The 24,007-nt window shown below is 42.2% G+C and overlaps 1 protein-coding gene across 8 annotated transcripts in view; it reads left to right on the forward strand.

Annotated features, from left to right (window-relative positions):
• The window catches only part of Il1rl1 (interleukin 1 receptor-like 1), a 65,563-nt gene that overhangs the window by 12,144 nt on the left and 29,412 nt on the right, over window positions 1–24,007 (forward strand). Inside the window, exons 1-2 of one of the 8 annotated variants that reach the window (XM_008766992.4) lie at window positions 2,670–2,990; window positions 16,233–16,391. The exons of 2 other annotated variants lie outside the window; for them this stretch is intronic. The gene's annotated coding sequence lies outside the window, so the exon portion shown is untranslated. 8 annotated transcript variants of the gene reach the window in all.

Genomic DNA, 24,007 nt, shown 5'->3' on the forward strand with positions numbered 1-24,007 from the left:
CATGGAATTGCCTGAAATAACCTGAGTAGGGCTAAGATGGACCGAGGAAGTTCAAGGCTCATCTGCCTGAGATTCACAAGGAAACCCCAGAGGAGGAGATAACATTGGTCTTTATTTCAAAGTACATTAATCTGCAATTATTTCTCCTTTGTAGTTTAATGATATAGGAGCCCTTAAGTTTGACTTCTGAGGGGACGGGGACAGACAGTATTATATTGCTCGTTGATTTGCTGTTCAGTTTCTTTTGGTTCATTTGTAGACTGTGACTGGGTGCTGCTGGAGATTAGGAGGAGACTGGACTGTCTCAGTTGTAGTAATGTATTTGATTTGTTAACTGTGCCAACCCCTGGCTGAGATATTTGAGAAAAACACAGGCTCCTTCTCTTCTGGAAGAGAGGGCTAGCAGGGGCTTCTCTGACCTTGCAGCAGGAAGTATGACCTTCCTTGCCCATATGACAATCATAGAAAGAAGCCGTCTTGGCTGTTAATCCCAATGGCTTAGAGAGCATCGAAGACTGCCAAGACCTCCTCTCTGCTTCTTTTTGGGTCCCACGGGGGGGGGGGGGCTCCTGTCATTCATGAGCCTGGGTGAGGAGCTCCTTACTAAAGTGGGGGAGGGTTATTACACTCTTTTCCCCAACTTTCCCCTCTTGTAACTAGGACCAAGCCTTTGAATCAGGACAGGGCTTAGAATTCCAGGCTTGTATTTAAGGAAAGGGGTGGAAATTTCTGCTTTCCTTTTCCTCCAGTTCAGCCTTATTATGAAAACTGATTGCGTATTTTGACTGACAGCAGATGCCTCCTGACTTATCAGTCAGAAGCCAAATACCCAAGTCTATTCAGATGAAGCGCAAGGCTGGTTAAGAGCAGTACTGTTAGGGTCCAAAGAATCTAATAATGGACATGGGTGAAACTCAAGGTCAAGGCACATGTAATGATGTTAAAAAAAAAAAGAATCTCAAGTGTAGAGGCCATGTGGAAACTTCCATACTTCTGAGGTCCAGGTTGTTGTTCCTCAAGAGATCATCTGAGTTAGTACTTCATGGCTATGTGGAAAGCAATACCCAGTGCTGGAGAGGTGAGCAGCCGTGCGAAGTGCAGCTTACACTCTATGGTCTGACGTGTAGGTAGAGAGTAGGCGTTCCTTTTCAGGAAGGAGCTGGGCACAGCAGGGTGTTTGGCTGAAGGTCCAAGTCAGATGTGGTCTAATGGGAACAAGCCTAATGCTAATGATGACACCTGAAGTCAGCTTCCAAGTATAAGCTCATTGTGCATGGGAGCCGAAGTCATTTCTAGATCCTGCCTATATCTGAGAAAGATCATCACAGTCCAGGATCTCACCGCATTAGTTCTTCAAGGTTGAGTCTCAACAGTGACAGATTCTTGACCCTTAGCAGAGGCTGGGCTGAGGGGAAGGAGTTATCTCATGATCAGGTTCCTTCAGAGCCATGGATTTTTATTCCCTCTTTGATCTTACACTTAAGTCAATATGAGTTTATTATTATGGAGTTATCATATGTTATGATACATGTCCTATGTTATTGTGTTATGTTTTATGATGTGGTTTATATCCATTTTTAAATCTTTATATATTGTATGCACCATTTTATGTTCAGAAAACAATCGACTTAAAAACAGATAAGAAAAGCTATCCGGACATTTTATATAGCTGCAATGGGATGCCATTTTGATACATTTCATGGGTAATAGAAATGTAAAAAAATCTGGTGTCCAGAGTTTTTAGACTACATGAGCAGCTCAATGGAAAATTAAACCAAGAAATGTAGTTTTTAAGCCTGAATGACATGCAGATCAATGGTATCACTTGACTTTAAGTTAACTTTCAACTTTCCAGTCAACACACACACACACACACACGCACACACACACACAAACACACACAGACTCACACACATATATGTCATGTATATATATGAATATATATACACATATATAGACATATATATGTGTATTATACATGTATATGAATATAAACATATATATTGGACAAAACACTGGAGCAGACATAAGAGGTATTGTATTGGTGAGTGACAATTGGTTCATAAAGATTAAATTGCTTAGAGTAGAGGCATCCCTTTAAAGAGCTATCTGTAACAGAAACAACTCTGCAAAAGAACAAGAAAATAACTATAGAAAGAACAGTAAGTAATTTATAAGGTAAAAAGGAAACATTAACCATATTACTTCACAATATACATTTAGAAAAATATGTGCTTCATAGAACTCTCGAGATTAGTGTGGATGACACAGCTTTTTGGAATTAAAACCACAGACTTACTGGTAATTTAATTCTGTTACAAAGGAATGAACTTGGCCTACTCTTTGGGTTTCTGGTCATTCTTCCTAACATACAGCATTGTGGTCAATCACAGTGCTCTAAAGCCAAGTTTGGCAGGAATTTCTGAAATTTTCTCAGGACAGTACCTCAGGGAATTAAGTGCACAGAGTTCCCAAGCAATCAAAAGTTGAACACATTGGATGGCGTTAGTCATCCTTTTATTTTCTTCACTCTTCCCCTTTCTGTCTTAAGCCACCTACCACACTGCAGTACAGTAGTACCATTAAAGAAGACGATTTAGAGAAAGCACTATGGAGGAGCCTGGCTCGTGTCTCTGGATTTGCATGTTGTACATGAGACCTTGGATGTGGCGTCTAAGACCATAGAATAGTAGGATCACGCAGGAAGCTTCCCTGTATGGCTACACAGGAAAGGAAGCAGGGTGGGTGAGTCAGGAAGCAGGGAGGTAACAGGAAGTAGAAAATGACATCAGATTCTGAGCTATAGGGAACTAGAAATAGAGAACAATGCTAAGCAAGGAGAAAAGACTGGGATATGCTAGCTTGCTAGCTCCAGCAAGCGGCGGTATGCGCGGTCTTTAAAATAGACAGACATAGAGGCTTTGGGGGAGAGGAAGAAGTGCCTGGGATGAAGAAGAGATGCACCTACCCGGCAGGGGTGAAATCCCAAGGTAAGTGTGGTCTTGTGTGGGGACTACGAGTGAGCATGCGCAGGAGACTAGGCAACAGAGTGAGCATGCGCATGTGGACACTGTGCTGCAGAGTGGGCGCTGAACTGAGTAAGACCTGGGGTTTTCTCACAGGTTAATAGAAAATAGCAGAAGGCAGAAAATGAAATGGAGGGGAGTCGCCTAGGAACTGTTTGCCTGCAGACACGCGTAAGGTGTTCAGCTGAGTTTTAGGTTTTAGTGAAGAAAGTAAGAAGACAGCAAATATATCACTCACTGGATTTGGCCACATTAGCGTCACTGGGTCATCACAGGATGAAACTTTTTACTTCCGGTCACCCATTTCTCACTTTCTATTATATACCCACTCAAGGAGCACCGCCACAACACCTATCAGTGCCCCATCCACGGGCTTCTCTGGCCGAGCATCCACAAGGCACTGTTCTTCCTCTTTAAGAGTTTCCCCAAGGCTGATGTGCAAACTAAAAGCCAAAGCTGCCCCTGCTTATCTATGCACACCCTCACTGCTCTTCCTGTGACCTCCAGCTTACATCACCCCATCGCTTGTCGGCCCATGACTGAAAACATTGGGCTAGGTATTATGCTAAGTTTTTTCCCCCTTATCACTTTATGGTTTTTCTCTGACATTGCCTTAAACACCGACAACTTCTACATTGACATCTATAAAGCTAACTTTTGAGGTCATATGTTCTGATGCTTACTAGACTTTTTGCTCTGACGCCTTTTTTAAAAAAATGATTTATTTATTTATTATATATAAGTACACTGTAGCTGTCTTCAGACACACCAGAAGAGGTCATCAGATCTCATTACAGATGGCATTGAGCCACCATGTGGTTGCTGGGATTGAACTCAGCACCTCTAGAAGAGCAGTCAGTGCCCTTAACCTCTGAGCCATCTCTCCAGCCCCGCTCTGACATCTTAATGTTCTGACCCCACAGTTCCCAAGCCACTCAGACTAGCTTCCCCACAAATCGCAGCACATGAATCAGACCCTCTTCCCTGGTCACAAAACATGCCCTTCCTTGACAGGCATCAATCCTTAGCACGCCACCTTATCTCTGCCATCAACTCTATCAGGAAGCCCTGCTACTTTTATCCTCTTGTCCACTCCCCAACTGCTGTTACCACCATCTCAACTCAAGGTCCTCTTGCTGATCACCATATAATGGCAATGGTTTTATCAGTGATTTTATTCAACCATGCCCTCATGTTCCTTGATGCATTTCCATTAACAGTGAGGTCTGCAGCCAGTCTCTCTTGAGTCTCAGGTGCTAGCTAGCAAGTGCATAGGTCAAAGAAGCACCATTGAAGAAGCCCCTTGAGTCCTTGCTCTAATTTCCAAATTTAAAAAAAGCAACGAGGTCATAATTCTTCTTCTTTTTTTTTTTTTTTTTTTTTTTTTGGTTCTTTTTTTCGGAGCTGGGGACCGAACCCAGGGCCTTGCGCTTCCTAGGTAAGCGCTCTACCACTGAGCTAAATCCCCAGCCCCATAATTCTTCTTAATAAGACACAGCGTACCACTTGTAATAAAAAAAAGCACACCATTTTCTTCCAGAACAGATGACAAAATCTCCTTTAAATATATATTTATATATTTAAATATACATTTAAATATATTTAAATAAATCTTCTTTACATATATATATATTTATGTTCATATATGTGGGCCTGAGTGTATACATATGTACAGGAAGGAGCCCAAGGAGGTCAGAGAGGCATCAGATCCCCCAGAAGTGCAGTCACAGACAGCTCTGAACCATCATGTGGGTACTGACAACTGAACTTTATCCTGTGCAAGGCAGTGGACACTGCTGACCACTGAGCCATCTCTGTGTCCCAGAGGGCTCTTGGGGAACACTTAGACTTTCTGTATTCTGTAGCTTAAGTGTGATAATCTAAATTTATAACAGTTAATTACGGATATTATCTAATGGATGTCATGTTACATGATAAGGTAGTAGGGGGAAGCATCCTTCTGCTTAAGGTATGTGTATAAGTGCACATGTGTAAAAATGGTGGTTATAACCCCCCTTCCCATTTAACTGGTATTTATAGCTACCTTCCCAGTCTGTACCTCCTCCACCCTCATCAAGTACCTGAGTAGGACTTGTTTCTCTACCTGGAAGAGTGACCCACATATTCATTTCTGAGGGCTGTAGGGCATTTATTATCTTGCCTGGATTGGGTTGTTGTCATTTTCTACTGCTCTTAATCACAGCACATGGAAAAATCTGCTACACTCCAGACATACTCTTTTGTGGAGAAGCAGCCCAGTTTCTCCCTGGTAGTCCAGACCGGTCATTCCTGGGTGCAGTGTAACTGCTTTCTTAGCTGGTTGACTTTCGGGCATCAGAAGTCTGAAGTGGCCAAAGGAAATCTGAAGTCTTCACATCTAGTTCAATGGAATACTTGTTGTATACCTGACAGAAGTTCTCCATTTGGAATAAATATATATGGGTGGCAAGCATATATTAATGGGTATAAGATGTAGACAAGTAGTTCGTGGGTCCCAATGAATGATGACGGGTTGTATCAGTTTGACTTTCCCTCCTGGCTGAAGCAGGAAACCGTACCACATGTCGATGCTGATGCAGAATGTAAGATGTAGGGTGTTGATATAGAACACATGTGGGATGCTGATGTAAGATCCATGTAGGGTACTGATGCAGAGTACATATAGGGTGCTGATGCAGAGTACATCTAGGATGGTAATGCAGAATTTATAATGTAGGATGCTGATACAGATTCCATGCTGGATATTGATGCAGAGGATACAGCCCTTTGAAGAATCTGCCCAGGCCTCCAGGCTCTTGCCACTTGTCCATATTCTAACTCTATCTTTAAAAGTCCATTTCAGGGGTTGGGGATTTAGCTCAGTGGAAGAGCGCTTACCTAGGAAGCGCAAGGCCCTGGGTTCGGTCCCCAGCTCCGAAAAAAAGAACCAAAAAAAAAAAGTCCATTTCACCATCTTTTTCCAGGCAAGCTGCTCCAGGATGGTGGGGGACATGGAAGGTCACTGTGAGCACTGGCTCGCTGTCGCACTTCTTTGTAAAACAAGTTCCTTTTTCAGGAGCAATGCTGTGTGGAATAGCAAGATGGGGAAATAGGACATCCTGTTGAGTCCGTGGGTGGTTTTATTTTGGCTGAAGCATCACACACAGGTCAGGCAAAGCCACACCAAGAATAACTGGGCCAGCGAAGACAAAATGTCAAACTTCGCTTCACCGGAAGTGGGCCAAGTTAGTGAACATGGCACCAAGCTGCCCGCTAGGCACCTCAGGAAATGCTGCCATGTTGGCTGCTCAGTGTTGGTCTCTGCTGTTGGCAGATGTGGCCGTCAACAGCAGGTTGTACTCTGGTCAGCGCTGGTGGGTGGAAGTCTGTGTTACTGTGTGTGTGTAGCTTCTAACCCTGCCGCCACAGCCACTTTGCTCCCAGGCTCACGGAGAAATGACAGAGATTGTCAGGGAAAGAGGTTGATAGCAGTTACATGAAATCTAAGTGACTTCATGTCCTCTGACCATTTGGAGAGATCTTCCATTGTTTATTTCCCACAAATGTCTTTCTCATCAATTTTCTGATCCCTCTTCTAAGCTGATATATAATTACACCTCTGACCATGTTCCCGAGGAACAAAGTAAGAGGAAGGTAGCACCCCCAGGGTCCCGCAGTTCTGTAGGGGGCATGTCCTCTATGGTGTGACTCTCTCCTTCCAGCCCGCACCTTTTAAAAGGTTCCGCTACCTCCTTATACTGCTGTCAGTCTACTAGAGATCAAACGTGTAGCTGGGATCTCTGGGGGAACCATTTTTTTAAACAATGGCATGTCCTTGTTTGTTGGTTATTTGGGTTAGGGGTGCTTCCCATAATTGGTGGTCTTTTGGGAAGAGGTCATGGCTTTTGTTTCTCCTACTGCCCTTGTTGTAGTGCCTGTAGCTAAGCATGTACCACATACTGAGAATGCATTCACAGGGAGAGTAAGCATGCCTCAGAGGCCAACTGAAAAGGGCCTTCGCACCTTACATACCCCTACAGGCTAGCAAAGCTTCTGTCCTGTGGGGGTCACCATCATGGGCACTTCTACTCATTGGTTTGTTCTTCAAACCCCAGTGAGACAAGTATTGTTATCATTCTTATATTTTCAAATGGAAGACCGGAGGTTTACAGAGGTTCAATCACTAGACCAGGGTGCTATAGTCAGTAAGTGACTGGACATGATTCCATGTGCGGAATACTGGATTCTGGGTACAACACTGATCTCCTAAGTGATCTTGAGAATACCATGATTAACATCAAAACACTCAGGAGCACCCAGAGCGGGGTAACCAGCATTAGATTAGACCTGTCACTCTAAGCAATTGGAAAACTGAGTAGGGATGTTCACAGGGTGCAGTAAACATGCAAAAAGGCCTCAGTGCCTCAGGACACAGCTTTCAGAGGACCGTGATGACCAAACTGCTTTACTAGACACGATTTAAAATTAAATGAATGCAACAAAATTCAGAAATACAGTAAGTTCACATCCAGTGCATTCAACATGTGGTTACAATTACTAGACATTCATAGACAGGAAAATATAGCCTCTTAAATCAAGAGGTAAGCTCTTAAGTAGAAACAAACACAGATCTCAGAGATAATGGAACCAGGAGATAAAGACTACACATATTTGTTTTAATTCGGTTAAAGATGTAAAGAAATGATAATGAGGCCCATGTAGGGCATCTAACAGAAATGGTATTAAATAAGTCCAAAAAGCAAATGAAAACTTGCATAACAACAACAATAACCAAAAAGCCCCAAACCAATATCTGTAATAAAAAGGTGACTCGATTAGGGAAATAGCAATGCCAGTAAATAGAAGAAAAATAGAGAGTCCAAACTAAGATTATTCAGATGAAAAATACCAGAGGACTTAAAGATATGGTGATAGAGACTAAGAATCCTTAGCAGAAAGTGGGGGGAAAGGTGGAAAATGGAAACAATACATTCAGGGACCTATGACTCTGTAGTATTGTTATGAGTCAGTACTGAGAAGTCTCACATACATATAGTCTTACATATATGTAGTCTCATATACATGCAGTCTCACATACATGCAGTCTCACACAGTGCAGTCTCATACCCATACAGTCTCACACTCACATGCATGAGTCTCACACACATGCAGTCTCATACACATGTGGTCTCACACACATGCAGTCTCATACACTTGTGGTCACACACATGCAGTCTCGTGCACATGTAGTCCCAAACCCATGTGGTCTCACACACAAGCAGTCTCACACACATGCATCACACATGTATGCAGTGGCAGGTGGCCTGCCTGACACCTGAGAAGAGAACAAGGCAGGTGATGAAGCTAAGAAACAGATAAAGAGGTGACTGAGGTGAAAAGGTCAGTGAAACCTGGATTTATTTTAGTCCCATAGAAGCAGATGCTGGCTGCTGCAGAGATGGGTAAGGTGTGGCTTAATGCTTGAACATGATGGAAGAAATGTGGGATACCTGTAGAGAGGGATTTGATCCAGAAACAAAGCAAAGGAGAGTCAGGCAGGGTGGCTGATTGATGGAGATAGCTAGGACAAAACAGTTAGGGCAAAGCCACTGAGGGGAAGGTAGGGTGGATGGGCGGGCCAGTACCCAGCTTCCTGCAGAGGTTCTAAGGATCCAGCTTGACACAGACATTCTGGGAGATTCTAAAATCAGTTGCTATAATGATCCCCAACCCAGGCTCTGCATGCAGATAAGCTCTGGAGAGCCTGCTGGGACTCTAGGGAAACTACTTCACCACGGAAAGACCCACAGTTCTTCCTGGTTTTCCCCTGCTCAGAAGAAGTGCCTTCTGAAGTGTAGGACACAGTCCCTGTGCTCGCTGACACCAGAAACCGAGATCTGTGATGTGCACCACTCCCAAGGTGCTGAACCCCATGTGTGCACCCATCCAAGGAGGATAGAGGGCTGTGCTTCCCAGTGGGTCACCATGGGCTGAGGCCCTGGGGTTTGTGAGGAGAGAAAGTTGTTTTAGCTCAGTGTTTTGTTCAAAGTCACATTCGAGCTGGGAAGTCTGAAGCCTCCTGTGGTTATTTGCTTTCAAAACTGATGCATTTCTCATTTCCTGGAAATGCTGGTGTGGGACAGGGTTGTGGGAAAGTTGTGGAAGGGAAGACTTTCAGGAAGCTTTTTCTCATATGATGACATAAAAGATCTCACTTGGCTTAGGAATCCTGCTGAGAAATACTGCTCCAAGAGTCCAGAAATTCCACCAATACTTCTGTTATCTAGAAAATGTACGTGCTGAGCAGAGCACATCTGTGCTAGCATGTGTTCTAGCATTCATGCTAGAACGTGAGTGTGTATGAACTCTGATAGTACCACAGCACCTTGTTCTGTCTACACAGGGATGCTCCTTGATGTTTATGTCAGGATGCTGAGGGCCCCTGTCCTGTTGAGAGAGGGAGGCACAGCTCGTGCTTGGTGAACCATTATCTGGAACAGGAAAAAGTTTGTTTTGATTAAAGCGTACCTTCTACTCTTTATTTGTTAACATGCCAACATCATTCATTGATTTAGAATGTTTTTAAAACCTTTTCAGGTCAGTGAGTTAGTAGCCACAGCTATGGCCATAGGATTCTAATTTTATAAAGTGTTCTTTGCACAGGATGCCAGTACATCTTTCTCCACAGTCTTGTAAGTACTTCCCTTGTATTGATATTGCAGATCCAGGGTCGGAAAGATTGCTTTGCTCTGCTAAGTAGCAGGGTCGGGGACTTAAACCCCAGTCATCTCCTTACAGGAGGAAATCTTAAGGGGCCTTTCTGGTTTCCTAGGATGTAGTTACTTTGTAATCTTTCTGGTTTCCTAGGTATTACTTACTTTGTAACTCTTCTTCAGATCCATCCTTCAGATCATCCGTCAGCTCTGAGGCATCCTCTCCTCCGAGGAGGTCAGAATCTCAAGCATTTTCATGCACCCAGCTAGATTTGTAGTGAATGTCTAAATTCATGCTGAGAGAGATTTTTTGTTATTTATTTTTCATTAATTAATTAATTAATAAGTAACATCCCGATCAGCGCTTTCTCTCCCCACCTCTCCTCCCACGTCCTTCCCCTACCCCTGCTCCTCCCTCCCTTTCAGGGAAAATATGACTGAGAGAAATGGCAGCTGTTTTTATTAACTTTGAAAAACTGAGGTAACAGGAAAACTGAAAAAAAAAAAGGGGGCAGAGCATTGCAACTGGAGGGGTGGGTGTGGAGATGGGATGATAACAGCCACCCAGGAGGGAAGGCCTGGAATGATATAATGGGAGAGGAGGCGAGAGAAGGCAGCAGACTGGCATGAGCTATGGATGGAAAACACACTGCAGATCCCAGCTGAAGTTTTCTAAGCCAATTGGTGACTTCTCAGAGGAAGTAGTCCTGTGGGGTGTTGCATGAGAAGTGCAAAATGATACCATCAGGGAGAGGTACTTCCTGCCTGGTAGAAGCTTCAAGCTTTTCTCTTGAAGGGTAAAGTATCAAAGCAGACCCTTGCTGCTGGATACGAATGTCTCCTCTGAAATGCAGTGTATGGCATCTCCCCAAGTCTGCAGGAAATGCCCCACAGGAGCAGAGATCTGGAGGAGCAAAAGGGTTTTGCTGAGTTAAGTCTAACTCTGTCTTCACAGTGTTGGGAAGTAGGGAGCAAACAAAGCCCCTGCTTATCCCTGATAGCCATAGCTCAGTCAGAGTTCAGTTCCTCTGAGGGCTGGAGAGATGACTCAGAGGTTAAGAGCACTGGGTTCTCTTCCAGAAGATCCTGGTTCGCTCTCTGGTATCCATATATTGGCTCACAACTGTCTGGAACTACAATTCCAAACGATTAGACAGACGTTATCTTCTGACCTCTGAGGGTTTCTGCATGCATGTGATGTACATACATACTTGGGTATATGTACACATAAATATGTAAGTAAATTCATTAATATTCTAAGTTCCTTTAAAGGCATGCCTAGAGGTAAAAACATGTATTTATCTTAGTTTCAGTTTGTCAGTTAAATTTCTAAGCAGAAGATTAAAATAATATTAAGGCATTTTTAAGTCTAGCACATTTTAAAATCATAACACATGAATATACATTTATAAATTTATCACACCCAGTATCTATAACTATTTTAAACTCTACTTATTAATTTAATGTATCTGATTTTCCTTCTTAAGTACTTTGACTAAGACCCTCCCGGGCAACGAATCTTTACAAAGTTACTTTTTTCTTAAGAATTTCAATGTTATAAATAGGCTTAAAATTGTATATAAGCTTGGTAAGAATTTGATTTAAGATTATAAACCTAATTATACCTAAAAAAAGGGAAGACTTGAGGAGTTTGGGGATGGATTTTTTTTGACACAAAACAAGGAAGTTCAGGGATTGTGAGGTGGTTCACATGTTGCTTTCCTAGAAGAGGATCCAAGTTCCAGTTCCCATATAGTGGTTGATAGCTATCTGTAACTCTACTTTCAAGGGGAATCCTAGCTATGCCTTCTTTGGCCCCTGAAGGCTCCTTCCCATGGTATGCATAAACTCATACAGGTATACACACACAAGCAAAAATGAAATCAGTTTAAAAAGTAACAAGATAATTCTACTGAAAACAACTTGACTACACACATAGCAATTCCCTGTTCTGTCTTTCAGCACATTTTTAAACTTAGTGAACAAACTCCTTTGATTTTGAAAAGCCCCAACTGCTACATAAGAATACTGACTACTGTCTTATAGGTGTTCACAGGTCTTCTGAACATCACATGACCTTAGGTCAAGATGCTAGCACACAGAACAAACAAAATGAACCTACAGACCCACCAATCCCTCCCCCCACACTATACCTCCTCATACCGCATGTCTTACTGTGTTAGAAGCCAAAGATGCTCATACATTGCCTTATAATGTTGCTGTGTAAATGTTCCACAAAGCCTAGTGCTCACAAAGGTGGCTTGTGTTGGTCCCAAGGCCTGTAACCTTATCTCTCAGAAAGCTGAAGAAAGTAGATCTTGAGTCTGAGGCCTGAAGTACATAGGAAAATCCATCTCCAAAAAGCAAAGCAGATCAAAGCAACTACAAACCCTCAAACTAGTTGGGAAGGAGAAGGAGACATTATGAAGACAAGAAAATGAGGTGCTTACAAACTATTCTCTTCAGTCTTAAGTCTCAGTCATTTCCTTTCCTTTACCACATATAGCTGGGGAGAAGGGTCTAGACATTCCCTGGACAAACTGTACTTCATAGAGTCAGTCTTTAACAGTGACCTCTGTGTACACATGATGTCTTGGGCATTAGTCATAGTCTAAAGCCGTTGGCTTAAACAAGATCTCAATCTAACTTTCTTTACTTGGGGAACAGTGCCTGGGGAGTGGAGTGCTAAACGTAGATGGAACTGGACCGTGAGGCCACTCAGACTTCTGGGTTCCTGCTGGCTCACCGATCCTCATTCTTTTGGACTGTGGCCCTTATTGTTGTGGTTGAAACAGGGGCAGTATGTTACACTGTTCTGGAGGTGAATATATTCAGTTCAAGATTTGATTTTTGTATAGTTTTGTGAGTTGGACAAAGATTTTGCTTGATGAATAAGAAATTACCCTATGCTCAGCCAGAGGTTCAATCTATGTGCAATCACTGTCTTGGAAACCAAGAAGGGAACTTTTCCTTGAAATAACCATACACATGTCTACCACTACTTCAGAAAGTTCTTCAGCTTTTGTGTATCTGTTACTTCTGAAATGAAAGGACCAAATGAGGAGCAATGAAAAGGACCAAAGACTTACTTTGGCTCATGGTCCTAAGGGTTCAATCTGTGAACATGTTGGCCCCATGTACTTGGGCAGAAGAAAATCATATAGCCAGAAGGATGGGGTAAAGACACTCTCCTACCTCACTGTAGGACACAGACAGACAGAAGGGGATCCAGGAATAGGCTTAGGGAAGGGATAGCCCCAGACATACCCCAAAGACCCTCTATGTGAGTCGTTACTATCTTCCTGAGGACAAAAGATAATATGAGTGGACAAAAGATAATTGTCAATGAGTCCTGGGCACTTTCAGTTTTACTCTTGTTGAGAAGGACCATCACAGACACCCAGATCTGAGCTCCATGAATCGAGGCCTATCTTAATAATCCAATCAAGTTGACAGTCAAGCTTACACAGCATGCTTCCCAACTTTTCTCATCTCTGGGCTGCATCTGAGCTTATTCAGAATTAATGTGTGTCTTTGGACCTGAGACTTCCTCAGGGGTCAGTGTCTATCCTGAGGAAAAAGTTGAGGATGAGCGTTTCCTAAGCGGATACTCCCTTTAGTGTCTGCCCTTTCCCTCCCTCAACTTTGACTTCTGCAAACATTGCACTAACTTATCTCACCCTCCTCACCAGTTACCAGGAAACTTATCTTATCTGGAGGCACATCAGCTGATTTTCAAAAAGAACAGTGTGATAGTTTCAATAGGCTGCTGCTTGACCTTGGCCTTTGGCATTACTTAACAAGAGGTGTGCTGGAAGCTGGGACTCTAGTGGTTGCTGCTAGGCTGATGGAGTGTCCATGAAGGAGGCTCAGAAATCCTCTCTGATTTCACCCAGAGAAGTATTTCATTTGATCAGAAGATGAACATGAAGTCCTCTGTGTGTGTGTATACATATATATGTATGTATACGTGTGTATGTATATATACATATACCTATATATACATATGTACACATAGATGTAGATGTAGAATAAACATATTTGCATGTAGAATTTTTATTTTTAATCACTTCATGATTTTGAACTGTTAGGATGGAATCTTTTACTAACACAAAGGTGATGAAAATAGCTGTATGTCCTATGTTTTATCAGTTCGGTAGACAAAAATATAGCAAGAGTCTAAAATGCAGTTTTACTACGAGGATTCAGAATATCTATATGTTTTGGACTGTTTGATTCTTTGGGATATTGTGATTTTTTTCAACACTATATATTTTTATTAACTGACAAAAGTCTCTGCCCTCCATATACTTGCACATACATACATGTCCGCATATTCACACACATTAAAAAAAGACTGTCTGTCTGTCTGTCTGTCTGTCTCTGTCTCTCTGTCTCTCTGTCTCTCTGTCTCTCTCTCTCTCTCTCTCTGTCTCTCTCTCTCTCACCTCTCTCTCTCTCTGGCCTCTCTCTGGCGTCGGGATAGTTGATCTAGAGTCACGTTTTAAGGATGTGCTGTTTTGTGAGGATGTATCCTTGACCGTTGGTTGTTTGGGATGCTGGGAACCCAGAGCTGGGTCTCACCCACGCAGCAGGCAGGCTGCTGCTGATCATCTCCCCAGACACTGCACTTGAGGTGTTAGCTGTGGGCTTCTTCTGTGCTCTAGACTCTGCCTTGACACAGTAACCGTGATCTGTTTTCCCACAGTTGGGATTAGAAGTGGCCATCATCACCACTCTGCAGAACCAATATAAACATGTGTGCTACTGCGAATTCTGACAAATTGGCAGAGTGAACACATTTTTGGGAGTCTATGTTCATAAAATGAACATTGCATTTTTGGAAACAGTAAATCCAGAGGAGTGAAATGAAACGGGAGAGCTGCCTACCAGCTTATCCTCGTAGATGGACATTGCTGGGAACTTGTGATTCTCGGCTCTTAGATGTTTTCTACCACCACACCTCCACACATTCACATGTACATATGTGTGCATGTGCTGTACGCATGCATTTTCTGACATGAATATGTATTGTACACACTAAGTCCACGGCACAAGCTGCCTTTTAAAAGACTTGCAGAATCTGCAGTTTTATTTGATATAACTGACGTGATAAGTTGTACCCTCTTAAGCTGTACAGCCTGGCAAGTCTCGGCACAGTTATATATGACACAGCAATTACCACAGTGACGTTGGTGAGCCCGCACAGCAAGCTGAACGTTTGTTTCCACTTACCTGTGTGACATCCTTCCCCCTTGCTTCTGCCCCCTGCTCCCCAGAGCATCTGTGCTTGTCACTGTAAGTCAGCAAGGATTTCCCAGAGCTCCTATAAGAAGGGAGCATACCAGCATACTGTCCTTCCCCATAGTTCGTTGGAAACTCACCCATCGTGTTGCCTTTCTCAGCCTACTACTCCGTTCTCTTCAGTGATTGTGGAGTTCCCTTCTGACTATCTGTAGGAACTTACAGCACTAATGATTTTCCCCTGACTTGGTGGCTCGCCTGTGTCTTCTTCCTTTCTTCTTTTCAATGGCACAGCTAGAGGGAGATTCCTCCACTTTTGTGATTTCAACAAACCCAGTTTTGGGCGTCCTTGACTTCTCTTGATTGTTTTTCTGTTCCATTTTCTCTGCACTGATGTTGTTTCCTTTCTCCTGACTCCCCTCTGCCCCCCCCACAATTTCTTCATTAACAATTTTTCTTACTTTATTAGGTGGTGGTCAAGACTCTTCCTTTGCACCACTGTTCTCTTCTTGTTCAGGCAGTCAGCGCCAGCGAGTCCCTCTTCATTGCATCTTGTCATTGAACTTATTTTATTATTTTATTGATTTTATTCATATTGATTTGACTGTTGTGGCATGGCAGTCTTTGCAATTATTAGATGGAGAATTCCATGTCTACTTTGTCCAATCAAATGTCAGCTTTGTGATCTTGTGGGGACAGTGTTTCGAACTCTTCTGTATCCTAGGATATAGAAGATTTCTACCTAGTCTAACCGTTGTTGAGAGAAGAGAGTTAAAGTTCCTGGCTGTGATTCAAGATTTCTGTATTTGCCATTGAATTTTCAAGTTCCCTCCTCCTGTTTCAAAGTTCTTGAGATTAGGAACAAAACTGTATGTTTATTAGCGTATTAGGTAGATTGACTCTTTTATCATTGTTCAGTGGCGCTCTCTTTATTCTAGGATATGTGTGTGTATAACATATATGTACATATAATATATATCTTTAACATACATACATTAAATATATAATACATTATATATTTAATATGATACTAAAATATATCCAACTGTATTATATATTTAATGAATGTGTTAATGTGTGATATTATATATGAATATATATATATTATATAACATCTACTTTGACAAAAATGAATATAGGTATGGAGCCTCCAGGCATGGGGGCTCCAGCTTGCAATTTAGCACTGGAAAGGATGTGGCAGTTAGAAGGTGATACATAGTACAATATTTCCTCCCAGTGTGAAATGAATTTCTTTCTGTCAAATGTACAGAATGAACACATAGAAAGAACCTGCTTTATCTTATCAGAATGGGCCAGATATTCTTTGAAGAGTGATGGACTGATCTCTAAGAGCGGAAGCTTCCTCTGATAATGGAAACCTCAGCACTGCCAGCTTCCTGATGTCACAGATGTCACAAGGCCCACGGGTGTGAGTAGAGGTTGAGCTTTTGACCTTGTGTAAGGGTAATAAAGTTAAAAAAAACAAAAAGAAAGAAGGAAGGGTTGAGTTATTCTATCTGGTCAGGTACTCTTGGCTTCTATGTCCTTGGAGATCCACAAGAAACCAGCTATAGATTTACATGGTTAACAAGAATTACTTGTCTACAACATCTTATGACATTTAATTAAACATTTAATATCTAACATGATTTCCAGGAGTCTGGAATTAGAGAGAATTAGGTGGTGTTTCTGTCTTAGGGTCCATCTCTGAAGACTTGACTGAACCTGGAGAATTTACACTCATTGAGTGTCAGAGGCTCTTGTACCTGTCTGCCTAAGCACTCCATTGAGCTGCTCTGAGGGCGAGCAGTTCCTGAGAAGACTAGATGATACCATGTGATTGTCAGAGCCCAGCTCTGAGGAGGCCAGGCATTCCAGTTTTTATTGCTCTCATTGACCTGCCTTGGTACAGTGTGGGGCGGAGACCAGAAGGAATAAACAGGAAACTTCGACTGGAAGTATCTCAGAGGCTCGCCTTTTCTGGAGAGCTTCTCAGAGGCTCGCCTTTTCTGGAGAGCTTCTCAGAGGCTCGCCTTTTCTGGAGAGCTTCTCAGAGGCTCGCCTTTTCTGGAGAGCTTCTCAGAGGCTCGCCTTTTCTGGAGAGCTTCTCAGAGGCTCGCCTTTTCTGGAGAGCTTCTCAGAGGCTCGCCTTTTCTGGAGAGCTTCTCAGAGGCTCGCCTTTTCTGGAGAGCTTCTCAGAGGCTCGCCTTTTCTGGAGAGCTTCTCAGAGGCTCGCCTTTTCTGGAGAGCTTCTCAGAGGCTCGCCTTTTCTGGAGAGCTTCTCAGAGGCTCGCCTTTTCTGGAGAGCTTCTCAGAGGCTCACCTTTTCTGGAGAGCTTCTCAGAGGCTCGCCTTTTCTGGAGAGCTTGTGATTAGCTTCCCGAGTGCTCATTCTTTTGCATGATCTATCCAAGAATAGGCAGAGATGAGAATCTTGTTAAAACATGGAAAGATTTTTGAAAGTTTTCATAGAAACCACTAAATCTAAGGAGGGCTGCATGTTCTCCTTTCCTCTCCCTCCCCTTCCTTCCCCTTCTGTCCATGCTCCTCCTCTCCCTTCACCTTTCTGTCTTCTCCTCTCCCCTCCTCTTTTTCTCCCTCCCACCTCTTTCTCTTGCCCTGAGATAGAGAATGTAAAAGTATAAAATTTCAGATGAAGATTATTTTTTACCAAGCAAACATGGTTCCTATCTTCAAAACCCATATGAACTTTGGAGTGGTTGGGGAGACAGTAAGAGTAAAGGGTAGAGACCTAGCCTTCTCGCCTGATTGCTGTTAACTCTCTAAAGTCTTCCCCTCTGCAGACCAGGCCAGCAAACTAGAATTCACGAAGAGCAACTGCTTAGGCTAATTTGATTTCTGTCCATGAGGAGACTTCCTTTTCAATATGAAACTGTAAGTGTTCCAAATGAATTTACTACTCTGTATGCACAAAGCAAAACTCAGGTTTCATTTCCTATCGAATGTTCTAGGAAAGTGTTGGAGACCAGTTCTGATGATCTCAGGAGGTGATGTGGGGGTTAGAGACAAAGTAAAGCAGGCACCCACTCATACACACTCAGTGGACGAAACATGATAAAGAGAAAACTACAGCTTCACATACACACACACACACCACACATACACACATACACACACACACACACACACACACACACACACACACACACACACACACATTTGGTAGATGGAGCAAAGCTTCAACAAGCAGGCTCCAACAACTTTTTCCCCCTTAGCCTCTTATTTTTTTTGCAGCTATATTATTTATTTGATATATAAGCAAAAATAATGACTAAAAAATAAAATGATAGGAAATAAAAATAAATAAAAGCAATAAAATGATACTAGTTTGAAAGAGACCATAGGAGAAGAATCATGGAAGATTCTGGAGGGAGGGGAAGAGGGGAAGATACAAAAATATTTTCCTTAAGTAAATACAAAATATTTAAATTATAGAAATAAGTAATTATTTCTTTGGTGTTAAAATGGTACAAATAAATAGCTGTTTTCTCTATTTAAATATTCAACTAGAATTGAATGATATAAATTTAAATATTTGAATTATTTTAATTATATTTTACTTGCTATCATAAAACACTATGACCAAGGTAGATGATAAGTATCTTGGCAGCATACATTTCACAGGTTGAGCACACAACCAACCAACACACCACACAACAAACATAACCTTTTTTAAATACAACCTAAACAAAATTCTCTAGGTAAGGAAAAGATTTCCCCATAGCCACAAATGACATGTTCTCTAAAAATAGTCATTATGGAAACATCCTTTGAAACCAGATTAAAATCATCACAGAAAATGAAATTACAACAGAATTATTGATTTTGTGTTCTAGTTTTGAAGCTCATTCCTAACTAAACATTTCCCGTCTACCTTTGTCTCCACAAGCTCATCATAACCCCAAAGTGAACACTCTTTTGTCACTGAGTAATGAAGTTGAAGTAAGCCAGTCTGTAGTAGCAAGGTTTTCCCTATGTTTATCTGATGACCATTTGTATTTCCCAAGAAACAGATCATCTCTCTTACCTATCATTTTTGAAATCTTGTTTAGCTAAACTGGCTAGTCATCTGTTCTTTATTTTTTTATTTTTTAATTTTATTTTTCTTGGATATTTTATGTATCTACATTTCAAATGTTATCCCTCCCCCCTCCCCCTGCTTCTATGAGGACGCTCCCACTCCCACCCACCTACTCCTACCTCAATACCCTGGCATTCCACTACATTGGGGAAGCGAGCCTTCATAGGGCCAAATACTCAGAATTATTTACTCTTTGTTTATAACTGTCTTTTCATGGTGCACACTGAACCCTGGGGCCACATCCCTAGATCACAAGATCCACAAACTCAGACCCAACCTAGAACGAAATGTTTTTTTTTTTGATCACTAACTTGTTCCTAGCCTATTTTCCATTTCCAAGTACAACTACACACATATAATGCATGAAAGCCCCCCATGTATTCCCTTTCTAAGCTCTGCAGCCCTCACTCTTCTACAAGGAAGGTCCACATTCCACTCCTAATTCTAACTTTATTGTCTCTTTTGAGCAAAACAACCTAAACCATCTCCTTAAACTTTCTTTTCCTTTTTTTAAAAAAATGTATTTATTTATTTTATGTGTATGAATACACTGTAGCTGTTTTCAGACACACCAAAAGAGGGCATCGGATTTCATTGCAGATGGTTGTGAGCCACCATGTGGTTGCTGGGAATCGAACTCAGGGCCTCTGGGAGAGCAGTCAGTGCTCTTAACCACTGAGCCATCTCTCCAGACCTCCTTAAACTTTCTATCTTTTACCCTAACTTCCTAAAACTGTTCAAACCAAGTCAGTAATTCTGAAAATCTTTAGTTAATATAAACTATTATTTTTATGAAAGTTCATCCTCATGTTGATCTACAGGAAAATTGCCCAATAGAGTGGGCTATATCTCCCAAGAAAAGATCATACCGGACTATAGGCAATGAGAGTCTCTCCACGCCTAATCAGGCCATGCTAGATATGTGAGGAATATAGCAATGACAAAGTGAGAACACACAGCAGCAGCAAGAGGCAATCCAGTGACGAAGCCTCCAAGGCTGTGTCTCTCCAAGTACATTCATCATAGCTGTGCAAAATGGTGAACCGTCTCCAGGGAGCTCACTTCCCCCCGAAGCTGCTCCTCCATGGCATTCACCAGCAGAAGGTATCATTAATTGGTGATTTGTTGCAGATGTTATTCTCCTTGGCTTTCTTGTCCAGAAAAGCCTTGAACTTTTATTAGCCACCCCCCACGCATACACACACACACACCCCCCAGCTTATCTTTGGCTTTAGGACATTAAGTCTTGAGACTCTTTTTCCCTCTCTGCTGTTTTGTGGGGCTGTATCTGTGACTGCTTGTTTTTTTGTTGCTGGGATGGTCTGTCTGTCTGTCTGTCTGTCTGTCTGTCTGTCTGTCTCTTTCTGTCTCTCTTTCTCTCTGTCTCTTCTCTCTCTGTCTCTTCTCTCTCTTCTCTCTCTCTGTCTCTCTGTCTCTGTCTCTGTCTCTCTCTCTCTGTGTGTGTGTGTGTGTGTGTGTGTGTGTGTGTGTGTGTGTGTGTATGTGTAGAATACTTGTGGAGGTCTGAGGACAGCTTACAAGGAGCTCCTCCCTCTTTTCTTCTCTCATGTTGGTTCCGGGGATATAACTCTGGTTGTCAGGCTTGGGGACAAGTGCTTTCACCCATGAACCATCTCACCATCCTCAGAAATACCTTTGATTGCATCTGGTTTCTTTAGGGAGTCCTAGGTTTAAGAGGTACAGTTCTTTTTACTAGGTGGAAAATGAGGTTGCATTAGACTGAATGCAGGACATCCAAGACCTCAGGTTTGAGGAGACTGTCCAAGGTAGTTGTACTGGACTCTCATTTGAGGTGGATGTGCACTCTGAGGTGCACACTTTTCAAAGCCTCCATAATTAGACACATACCAAACCCATACAGGAACACTTAGGCATTTCACCCATTTATTCAGTAAGATCTTTTTATTTCTAGCTCTGGAGGACCAAAACATTGGTCTCTCTAGGTTTTGGTGGTAGCATTGAGATCACCACTATTCATTTAGATAGAACCAAAGACGTAAGTGGGAAGGATTGATGCAGACTGTTCTCAAGATAAATAGTCGTGACAGATGTGGGCCACATTTTTAAACACTGTTACTGTCACACTCATGACAGTAAATGATATCAAGAGATCTAGCCTTAGGGTAGAACCATAGGCCAATCACATCAGCAGATGGGGAAATGATCTGCTCACAAGGAAAGACAATCACATTAGCTTGTTCTCTGTTGAAATAAACACCATGGTCAAAAGGAACTTGAGGGAAGAAAGGGCTTGTTTCATCTGATACTTCCCTGTCAAGTTCATAATTGAGGGAAACCAGGACAGGAACTCAGTTTTAAACCTGGATGCAAGAATTGAAGCAGAGACCATAGAGAAACGCTGCTTACTGACTTGCTTTCCATATTTGTTCTAGCTGCTGCCTTATACAACCAAGGACCACCTGCCTAGGGGTGCCACTACCCACAGTGGCTATTATTTCTGCATTAGTTATCAAATGAGAAGATTTTCCAGTGGCTTGTCCACAGGCCAATATGATGGAGACATTTCTCATTTGAGGTTTCCTCTTCCCAGAAGATTCTAGACTGTATCAAATTGACAGAGCAAAGCAAGACAAATACAAACATATAATCTTGGAACAATCCATTCTAGTCCTCAGAAGGATTTTGATTGTTGCAAATATCTTAGTTTGGACTCTAAATCTTCAGGCTTATGAAATGTTATGTCCCCTCCCCCTGCTCTACAACGTTGTATCCTGTGAGGCCAAGAACGTGCCTTATGCTCAAGCATCTTTGAGTGTCTAGCTTAATCTTGGGCATGTCAGTCAGTGTGTGGTGTGTGATTGATTGCTTGTGTCTGGCATAATGTTGGGCATGTCAATCAGTAGGTGGTGTGTGATTAACTGCCTGTGTGTGTTTTCTCCATTCTCCTGCAGTGGAGAATAAAGGGTAAGTGAGTCCACCTAAAGCCACACTCTGTGTGGAAACTGCACAGTAAGTTTTCTTTTGCCATTGCTTGCCAGCATTTTAGCTTTTATTCATGATGCCAGTAACTGCAGAGAGGATTTGGCTGAAATGTGAGTAATTGGTCTCTTGACACAAGGACAAAAAGACAAAAAACAAACAAACAAACAAACAACAACAACAACAAAACAACAACAAACAAAACCAAAATAACACAACCAAAACAAAACAATGAAGAGTAAGATCAAAACCCAGGCTCTATCTCAGACTCTTGTTACTGACTTGACCAGATGTGACATCTGTTGGGCTTTTAAGAGCTCTGCCTGGTCAAATAAATCCTAAAGGTGTTTATTTCATTTTGTTCTTTTAAAATGTAGTGTTACCAATTGGAATGTGCACGTATGAGGCAGAAAACCTTTACTATAGGTCATCTTTATATAGGCTATTTATTTAATATCAACTATACTTTTGCACAAGAGATTATTTTGAGATATCAAAACAAAAATTTGCCCAAATTACACAAGAGACAAACCAGATGGCCCCTTAAGCATCCATTCTTTCTCTGCATGGAAGGCTTTGGTGAATTGCACATCCCATTGGCTCAGGAACTACTAACGTGAAGAAAAACAATTATATAGATAACTAAAAGCCTGCATATTTAGAATTCTAGAACACTTAACATGAACTTATAAAATCCTTCTTACAAGGACTTGAGAAGCCATTTGGAGACATGTGGGAAGAACTCAGCTATGGGGGCTTTGGATTCTGTTTTTGCTTGTACCAACGAGTGGCTTGAGTAAGATAACTATCCTCTGAGTATCCTGTCAATTGGAGGCTACAAGGGATAATGGGAGCCTAGTCAGTGCACAAAAGGCTGGTTGCACACACTTAAGTACATGGCATGTGCTGGAGTCTTCAGAACCTTGACACAGAAGTTTCAAGAGTAACACTGGCTGCAGAACTGTGTTGTGTTGAGCACAGCTGTGGGGAATTCAGTCTGTCTACCAGCTCTCTGAGGACAGCAAGAGACCTACCACCCAGCAGGAATTGTGCTGGTTTTTGTATTGATGATACTTGAAGGTCCATGGAGATAAGGTTAAAACTGGAAGTGCATTGTGTCGAATCTCTAAAACACATAGTAGAGCCAGTGAAGATGGTTAACAGCTACTGCTGAGTTACTGGGGCCAGTTTCTGTCTATCAACAACTGGGTTCCTGTATCGTAACTGATAAGGAAACGGGGAGGTGTTTAGAGATAGGGTGGCAACTGTATTTGCATAGAGCTATTAGAGAAGTTACCTTTTAGAGTTGACAAATTCTGGTGGTGGGAAGCTGAGGAAGGAGGACGGTTAGGACCTCTGGCTAATGGTGAGTACCTTTGAGGGTTTATTCATTCATTTTTAATTTGTTTAATCAAAGATGGCTTCTTCTCAAAGGGAAAAGCCTTTTCCAATACACACTTAGGTTAAAGATAATAATCACTATAACCTTTGCTTGTGAGAAAAAATAATGATATTAATGGGAATAAAAGTAAAACGAAAACCAAACCGCAGAGCAATAAGGTTGAGCTCTTGAACTCTAGCATATGAGATAGGATTTTGGTCTACAGTGTTGAGAAGGACTGGAGTGAGGGTGTAGAAGGATGTGAAACTTTGAGGCATGCCTTTAGAGGGCTCGTGGATTCCCGAACCATCCCTGGGAACCAGATAATTCTGGAAATGACCAGGTGAAGTGTTCTGGCTGAAAGTGTTGAGTAAGAGGCTGTGGGGTGGGGGTGGGGGATGTGAGGAGGACAGTGAGGGATAGTGGGTGGGTGGGGGGATAATCAGGAGCAGTCCATGTAGGAGTCGGGAATTACTGAGATGGCCCCTGTTCTGGATCTGGTGCCTTCTTTGACATTCAGGTTGACAGCCCACATCTTGTTCCTCTGAAGATGTCCAGAATGTGTGTGCAGCAAGATTAACCCAGAACTGGGCCTACAATG

Source organism: Rattus norvegicus, chromosome 9 (assembly GCF_036323735.1).
Source record: "Rattus norvegicus strain BN/NHsdMcwi chromosome 9, GRCr8, whole genome shotgun sequence".
Lineage (NCBI taxonomy): Eukaryota > Metazoa > Chordata > Mammalia > Rodentia > Muridae > Rattus > Rattus norvegicus.